At 35.5% G+C, this 8,985-nt stretch overlaps 1 non-coding gene across 1 annotated transcript; it reads left to right on the top strand.

Annotated features, from left to right (window-relative positions):
• The first annotated feature begins 1,593 nt into the window (after window positions 1-1,593).
• Window positions 1,594-1,666, top strand: TRNAF-GAA. The gene has a single exon. It is a non-coding gene; the product is annotated as a tRNA-Phe (tRNA).
• The last annotated feature ends 7,319 nt before the right edge of the window (window positions 1,667-8,985 follow it).

Below are 8,985 nucleotides of genomic sequence, written 5' to 3'. Positions count from 1 at the left end.
GCCTTCTCTATTCATTATTTTCAGTTAATATTACTTTTACACTTTTTGCCCATATTTCTTTGCATGTTGTCTCCTCCATAGAGAAGCTCCTTTTATCTTAGTATTCTACCTCTAAACACATCTGGCACAACAGCATGACGAACACTTAATAGATTCTTTCTTTGGGGCAGCTAGTTGGTGCAGTGGATTGAAGTCAGGAGGACCTGAGTTCAAATTTGACCTCAAGACACTTAATACTTCTGTGAGACCCTGGGCCTGTCACTTAACCCCAATTGCCTCAGCAAAATAAATAAGAGCTTTGTGTGGAACCTCAGTTAGACAAGATGGTGTATAGAAAGTCAATCTTTAATCTAGGCAGATCTAGATAAAAGCTGCTTTTGGGACCACAGACAACTTTCTCAGACTTTTAGTGGCAAACATGCTGATTTCTACCTTATTCTTTTCATTTACAAGAAAAAAGGTCCATTCAGGAATGTTTTTGTTCTATAAATGATAGAAATGATCAGCAGGATGATTTTAGAGAGGTCTGGAGAGACTTTCATGAACTAATGCTAAGTGAAATGAGCAGAACCAGAAGATCATTATACACAGCAATAGCAAGATTATATAGAATGATCAATTCTAAAAGATGTGTGTGACTCTCATCTACAATGAGATTCCAATGGTCTTGTGATGAAGAGAACTATCTGCACTCAGCAAGAGGACTGTGGGAACTGAGTGTGTACCACAGCATAGTATTTTCACTCTTTTTGCTGTTATTTACTTGTATTTTGTTTTCTTTCTCATTTTGTTTCTTTTTTGATCTAAATTTTCTTGTGCAGCATATTTGTGGAAATATGTATACAAGAATTGCACATATTTAACATATAGTATCACTTGCATCTAGGGGAAGGGGTGAAGGGAAGGGAGGGAAACAATTAGAATACAAGGTTTTGTAAGGATGAATGTTGAAAATTATTCATTTATATAATTTGAAAATAGAAAGGTTAAATTAAAGGTCTATTTATCAAGGAAATGACAGTCCCAGGCCAATCCAACTACAACAGTATCTTAAAATGGCTAAAATTGTGCATGGTTAGAAAAAAAAATTCTCACTTATTCTATCAATGATTTTTCTTGTATTCATTGACAAATGGCTCCTGGTTCTCAGTCACCAATGTAATTATGGTAGCATCTATAATGATAGTGACTCATTTTAATGTTTTATTCAAATTTGCATGATTTTTTACCTTGCTTTTTTCAAGCTTTGGGCTGTAAATTAATCTGAATAGCAGAGTTTGGGGCAGTTAGGAAATTGTGTTTTTTTTTTTTTTTTTTTAATAAGGAATTTTAGAAATGTAAGTTATTTAAGTAATGCTTATTAAATTAATAAAGGTTGTTTATAATAATAAATAGTAACAGTAATGACATCCTCAAGCTTTATAAAATTGTGGATAGCACATGCATATATATATATAAAAGCACCACCTTTTGGGATCGTGGAGAATAAACACGGAAGTGTTATGCTAAATTAGAAACTAGAAAAACCGATTACAAAAAGAAAGGTGGTTAAAAGATAATAGATTGAGTAACTCAGGAGGCACTTCCGTAGGAGCCGAAATAGCTCAGTTGGGAGAGCGTTAGACTGAAGATCTAAAGGTCCCTGGTTCAATCCCGGGTTTCGGCAGAAGGTTTTGAATTTCTCAAAATAAAGAAACCCGATTGGGGATACCCAAAAGTAATAAGCATTTAATACCTGTCAGAATTGAGTTACCTCCCAATTTCCTATCTGATCTCTTTCAGCGCATTTAGTTCCTTAGCTATTTGTCTCTCTCCATCCCTGCATGTTTTTGGTCGGATGGAATAGGTCTTCTCTCCCTCTCCCTCTCCTTGTTTCTTTCCCTTGCTTTATTCGTGGGACATATATGCAAAATCATTCTGTGCTCTTTCTTTTTGCAGTGTAAGTCCTGAACTTCCTTTTATAGCGAGTCCCTATAGGAGCTGAACTCAAAAACGTTTTTTACAAAGGCTGACACTGGAGAACCTAAATCCATACTCAAACACTTTGTTAACTTGGGAGAAGTCATCCAATAACGTCTCTCTGAATTGGTTTCCTCGTCTGTTAAATGGGGATAATTGTAGCATCTCCCTCCCAGGATTGTTGTGAGGATAAAACGAGATAATATTTGTAAAAGAGAATTGCTAATCTTAAAGCATTACATAAATATAACTATATTCTAATTATTAGCGGCAATAGTGCTGAGGGACGGGGTGGTACAAAAGGGAGGGATAGATAGTATGTGTCAGAGCGAAGATAGAAAAAGGAAGAAATTGGAAGTCAGGAAAAACTCTGGATTTGTTCAACGCTGTGCTTCTCTTCTCGCTGGCTCATGATTACAGGAGTTGGGAGTATGGCTACTATTTTTGTTGCTGTTTGTTGTTGTTGTCAATAGCCTGAAGCGGAGCGCTGTCCCATTGTTCCTGAGACTGAATCGTGGTCTTTCGTAGCTGCGTGTGCTGAGCTCGCTTGATGAAAAGAACACAGATGTAGGTATAGCAGAAACAGACAATGAGCTCTACTCTCCTAACTGTAAATGAGAGAGACAGGAGGAAACTTTAAGAAATACCAGCTAGATGGCGCAGTGGATAGGACTGCGGACCTGAAGAAAGAGTAAACTAATCTTTCTGAATTCAAATCTGGTGGTTATCTTTGTGGCAAGTCATTTCACCCTCTGCCTCAGTTTTCTCGTCTGTAAATAGAGCTGGAGAAAAAAATGACAAACCACTCCAGTATCTTTGTCAAGAAAATCCCAAATAGGGTCAAGGAGAGTCGGATAAAATCGAAATAACACAAGTTCAAGGGCAAATTGGTACTGTGTACCAGGAAGGATATAAGTATAAATAGCAGCCAGACAGTAAGCTTGCTCAGGGACGGCTACTTTGAATGAGATGATGTCCAGTTTGATTAATTGAAGAAGTATCAGGGAAAGGAAGTGGATCTGCCTTCAATTTTTTTAGTGGGGAGGAGAGGAGACCCTGGTCGGTAGAAAGAAATGAAAAGGGGACTTGAGGGAGGGGAATAAGAGTAGTAACCTTTCACAGAGTTACATTTTACTTATCCTTAAAGGGAACTGAAGATATACCAATATGCACTCCTTCAAATGCAGGCAATTTACTTCTGCTCCTACGATGCCTATCTTTTCTGTGGCCTCCCACTTGCCATATGGGACTTCCCTACTTTCCTTTGATATCCAGACAAGATTAAAGGAACTCTTGGGCTGTTTTCAACCATCGGTCAGTTTTGCTGTATGTCCATCCTATCCTTTTTTTATACGCATCCTAGATTACATTCTTTAAAATTTTTTTTTAATTTTAAAATTTTATTAAAGCTTTTTATTTACAAACATATGCATGGGTAATTTTTTCAAGATTGACCCTTGCAAAATCTTCTATTCCAAATTTTCTCCTCCTTCCCCCCATCCCCTCCTCTAGATGGCAGGTAGTCCAATACATGTTAAAGGTGTTAAAATACATGTTAAATCCAATATATGTATACATATTTATATAGTTATTTTGCTGCACAAGAAAAATCGGATCAAGATGGAAAAAAAAACACAAAAAAGAAAACAAAATGCAAGCAAACAACAACTCTCTCTGGGTATAGATGGCTCTCTTCCATCACTGAACAATTGAAACTGGTTTGAATCAGTAGATTACATTCTTTATACAACTTTTTCTTTGTAATTATTTGTTTGTAATATGTTTCATACTTGCTCATGTCCACCATGTATATGTCCCTTAAAATTCAATTCTTCCCAGATTGTTATGTTCAATGACTCACTATAATATAACACCATCAGATATTAGTATTAAAAAGTAATTAGGTGGCTCAGGGAGTAGCTTGGGACTGTTGAAAGACTTTGTGATTTTCCAAAGGCAACCCAGTTTTCTCTCTTCCTTTTTTAAAACCAATTCTAGCTTCCAGTTCATTATTCATATGTAGTGACTGTTCCTCAAAACTGGTACTAAAGAATGATTTTGAGTTTTGAGTTGAAGTAATGGGGAAATGAAGCTTGTGATAGATGGTTATGAAGTAAAGTTCTCTTTTAAGAGGGAATAGGAAGTAAGAGGTTTTTTAAAAATATTTTATTTTTCCCCAATTACATGTTAATTTTTTTAAACCTAAAAAAAGTTTCGAGTTCTAAATTCTCTCCCTCCCTCTTCCTCCCAATTCCTGAGACAGTGAGCAATCTGATACAGGTTATACATATACAATTATGTACAACATTTTCACATTAATAATTTTATACAAGAAGACTCAAATAAAAAAAGAAAAATAGCATGCTTCAGTCTGTCTTCAGAAGTACAAGTTCTTTCTTTGCTTCATAGTTGGACTCAACTCTGGAGGGGAGATGGCTGGTTAGAGATTCTGTAACTTGATCTAGGGGCCTGTAAGTTTTTGGTGTTTCAAGGTATTGTGATCTTGGGAAGGCTCTTGTCACTGGCCTCTTGGTTTGCACTCTAGTCCTTATTTCAGTAGGATCTCTCTCCCTTGTGACTGTGGTACTTCTTTCTGTTCTGGAATTGTGAACTGAAAGTGGGTAATAGGAATCAAAATTGCCAAATGGTACCCACTCATGCTCCCAATGGTAGGCCAGGGATCCCCTGAAATCTCTGACTAGGTGTTCAGTCCCCTTACTGTCCCTGTGCGTTGGACATGTCCAGTGCTCCCACTGCTGCTCCTATTGCCCTGGCTCACAACTGGTGCTGCTTTAGTGGCACTTCAGGCCAACCTCCCATCCCAAATTCACAGATTTTCTTTTGTCTTCCTAAGCTGCCCTGGTTTCTAAAGATGACTCACTATGACTTTTTGTTGGTTTTTCTTTCAGAACTAAAATATGCAATTTGACATTTTTGGTGTTCATTTTGTAAGAAAGACTTTTGGGTAAGTTTGGCAGTTTTGACCCTTTACTCTACCATCTTTCAGTCCACCCTGATAATGATATTTGTGAAAGATATTACAGACCTGACATGGAGTAGGGATTTGAGGATTATCCTGAGGATCCCCTCTTACCAATCTGCTGTACTTCTCTAATTTTCCTGAAGGGCTTGCCCACATCTTTTGAAAATCTGCACTGTTATGAACAGGGCCACAAATGCTCCTTTCCCTTTCCTAGGCCTGGGCTTAATAGTTAATTAGCATAGGTATGATTTAAAGGACAGGCTCCTGTCTCTCCAAATATAACCCACAACTGCCCTAAATTCTTCTGATTAGGGACTCATTTGCTTCAGCAAACAATGATCTTTGGGAAGCAAGAGGCCCACAGGAACTAATAGTTCTATCTGCATGTGATTAATTTTATCAGATGCTTTCTCTCCTTCTCCCACTTCAAGCTGAAATTTGCTGGAGTAATGCACTGGAGGAATGTTTTGATAATGGAAATAAGAAAATGAATAAGGGTGATAAATTATTAGAATGAGTTTTTGAGAAGGTAATAGATAAATTTCCATCCTGAGTGGTTTCATTCATTCAACTTGCATGAAAACTGAAGACTGAACCAGATGATAAAGTTAGTCTAGCATAGAATGTAAAGAATACTGGAACAGAAGTGAGGAAACACTAGTTTAAGCCTTGGCTCTGATATTTAGTAGCCATGTAACATGTAACATTGGACTTACTGGCTCTCAGTTCCCTCATCTGTAAAATGAGAGATTTGAATCAACAATTCTAAGCTCCTTCTCAGCACTAAGATTCTATGATTCTCTTGATGTTCCTCTATAATTCTATGCACAATGAATGAAGTGCTTACTATGTACAAAGTGCTATTCTAAGTAATTGGGGGTATGCTCTCAAAAAGAAAATAGCCTTTTCTCTAAGTTAGTCATATGAAAGAGGCCCAATCAGAGATTGTTTTTAGTATCTGAATCCTGTGACAAGTTGTTTCTTGCTATCTACAAAGTTTTTAGGATTCTTGTCTGTCTCTGTCTTTGTCTCCATCCTATGTCTGCTTTCCATTTTAGGGAATGCTACTTAGTTTCAGGAAGAATACTATATTCTTCTTTCCTCAACACTTAGTTCTTAGGGCAGCAAGAGAACAACTGTTCTTTAACCATTTCATTCACAGCCCCATTTATGGTTTTCTTGGCAAAGATAATGGAGTGGTTTGTTATTTCCTTCTCCAGTTCATTTTACAGATGAGAAAACTAAAGCAAACAGCATTAAGTGACTAGAACAGAACAATTTTTTCATACCAAGAAAAAAAAATCCTAGTTAAAGATCCACATTACTTCTCATGTTCGTGGGACAGCTAAGTGGTACAGTGGATAGAGCATTGACCCTGGAGATAAGAGGACCTGAATTCAAATTCAGCCTTACACAATTAATACTTTCTAGCTTATGATCCTGGGCAAGTCACTCAACCCAAATTGTCTTGCATAATTACATAAAATCTCCTGTTTGTGAATTACAAAAAAACCAACCCAGATATAAATTCATGCTGTAATGTTTAAATCATACTTGATTGTTCACATAGTATGATGCATAAATAATCACTATAGCAATACTAGTTTCTTATTTTAATTGAGAAAAAAAATCCATAAAATATTGTTGTGAAATTGATGTTCTATTATTTCCATAACTTATCTGAGCCTGAAGTACCTTATACCTTTTTCCAGAAGCAGTTATAAATTAATTAATTGATTTATGTTTTATAGCATTTAAGGCTGGTTGGTTCTGTCCTGTAGTTATTAAGGAGGCTTCATTGTTGAATAGGAAAGAATGATAGTGTTATATAGTAGGGCAGAAATAATTCCTTTCTAAACTCAGTGATAAAAATAGCCTTATAAATATAGAGTAGCTTATAGAGAATATTACATAGCTGTACATTTCCCATTTTATTCATTTTTAATGTCAAATCCTGCATTTCCTTCAATGCCCATACTTCTGCTTTCTACATCAGGCCTTTGTTTTCTCAATTTCTGACCTTTTCAAAAACTTTGTTATCTCTAGTATACATTTTGGAAAACTCTTATTGTTTATCTTGATTTATTCTCTCTCCTGGTCTAATGTTTGCCCTTTTGTCAAAACACTTTCTTCCTCACAAATGACATGGATTTTGGAGGAGGCATTTCAGAGATAGAAATGAAGGTATTTGTGTTCCAAAGCAAGTTGACATTAAGGTTTTTCAAAAGGTTTTGAGAATTTTTAGGAATTTTAAAAAAATGTACCATAGATACATATGAGAAGAAACTTTTGTAGAAGCATTATGTGACAGTGTTCCAGTTGGGCTTGAGGTAGACTAGTGATGTCAATGGTTTGGCCTTATTCGAGATCTTCACTTTGACACTTTGATGTCACTGGCATGAATAATCTTCATTGATATAGATTATCGCTCCCTAATTCTTCTAGTTTTGTCTAATTCTTATCTGTGCCTTTCCATAAATTCTCCAAAAAGAATCTACTCAAAGACCTAGAAAACTGCCACTCATTCTTTTAATATTTCAAGATTGCCAATGCAACACTGAGTCTTTCCTATCACTTGCTTCTCAATATAACTATAAAGAAAAAAATCTCCTTTCTTCCCATGAATGTCTCAGGGATAGCTTTTAACTATAATTTTCAGTTGTAAGTCATTGTTGGCGATATGGTCGAGTCCCCTTATAGTTACCATGAGTATTTACTTTCCCTTTTGTATTGCTTAAAATTTTAATCTTTTTAAGATTGTGGTACCCCAGGATTTATACTTATATAATGTCATTGGCAATGTTTGTTATTAAAGTGATGGAATTTTGAAGCAATAAGCAGTTTGGGCTAAATTAAATCTAAATAAAACCTACCCTATTAGGGGTCAGTTTATTGAAGTTAGCTTATTGTCCGTCTGTATTACCTAGCCAAAATATTTGTTTATATCAATGGATTAAATTCATGGTCGGCCTATTATAACTTTATATCATAAACTGACTATATATGTTTTTACATACTTTATTTTTCACTGTATTTCATTAGACTATTCTCTTAAAAATTTGTTTGATTGATATCTTTTGCTATTGAATTGCATATATTTGCCAGAGTATACTCCCTTCTATTTCTGAGGAATCATCTCTCATTAAAACAAAACATAATAAAAGACAGTGGTGGGGAGATAGTTCAACAAAACTAAGAAAGATATTAAAAGTTTGACTTTGTATTGAGTGTTTGACATGCATGGTCCCATATTTTTGTAAAGAAGCTTGGAGAAAAGCTTTTCATATCTTTTCTTCTGGGCCAAGTTTGATTAAAATAATGGCATGCCATTTAGTTTCTACTGTTTTTTAAAATTATTATTGTTCTTTCCTATTTATACCATGACAATAATGTCATTGTTTTCCTATTTCTCCTTACTTTACTTTTTATCAGTTTATATGATTTTCCATTTTTCTTTGTATTTATCTGTTCTTGCAATGTAATAGCATGATATTACAATGATGTGTCACAACTTGTTTATCCATTCCCTATTGCATGAGCACCTAATTTTTTCCAGGTCTTTGCTAATACAAAAAAAATGCTGCTATAAATGTTTTGTTGCATTTGGAGCTATCCTTGGGGTATATGACCAGCTCTGTAATCTCTGACTCATTGGTTATATACGTTTTATTGTAATAATTCCAAATATCTTTATAGAATGATTGGACCAATTCACAGTTCTACCATTACTCCATTAGTGTGCTCATACTTCTACAAGCCTTCAAACAATGTCTGTTCACCCCTTTTGGTGTCTTTGCCAATTTGCTTGGCTTGAGGTAAAACCTCAGAGTTTTGTTTTGCATTGTTCTTATTAGTGATTCAGAGCAATCTTTAAATGAAAGGAAAAGGAGTAGAATTTTTGATGAAGTCTAAAGGTATAGATCAAGATGAAAATGTCTTTCATCTATTGAAGGAGAAGGAGAGCCTGACTTCAAAACAGAATAGGTTAGAGAATGTCCAAAGCATCCCATATTGAACCCATTATTCTATTCCCCCCCCTTCCC

The sequence above is a fragment of the Sarcophilus harrisii genome, chromosome 3 (genome assembly GCF_902635505.1).
Source record: "Sarcophilus harrisii chromosome 3, mSarHar1.11, whole genome shotgun sequence".
Taxonomy (NCBI): Eukaryota; Metazoa; Chordata; class Mammalia; order Dasyuromorphia; family Dasyuridae; genus Sarcophilus; species Sarcophilus harrisii.
This window is presented reverse-complemented; position numbering and strand designations above follow the sequence as displayed.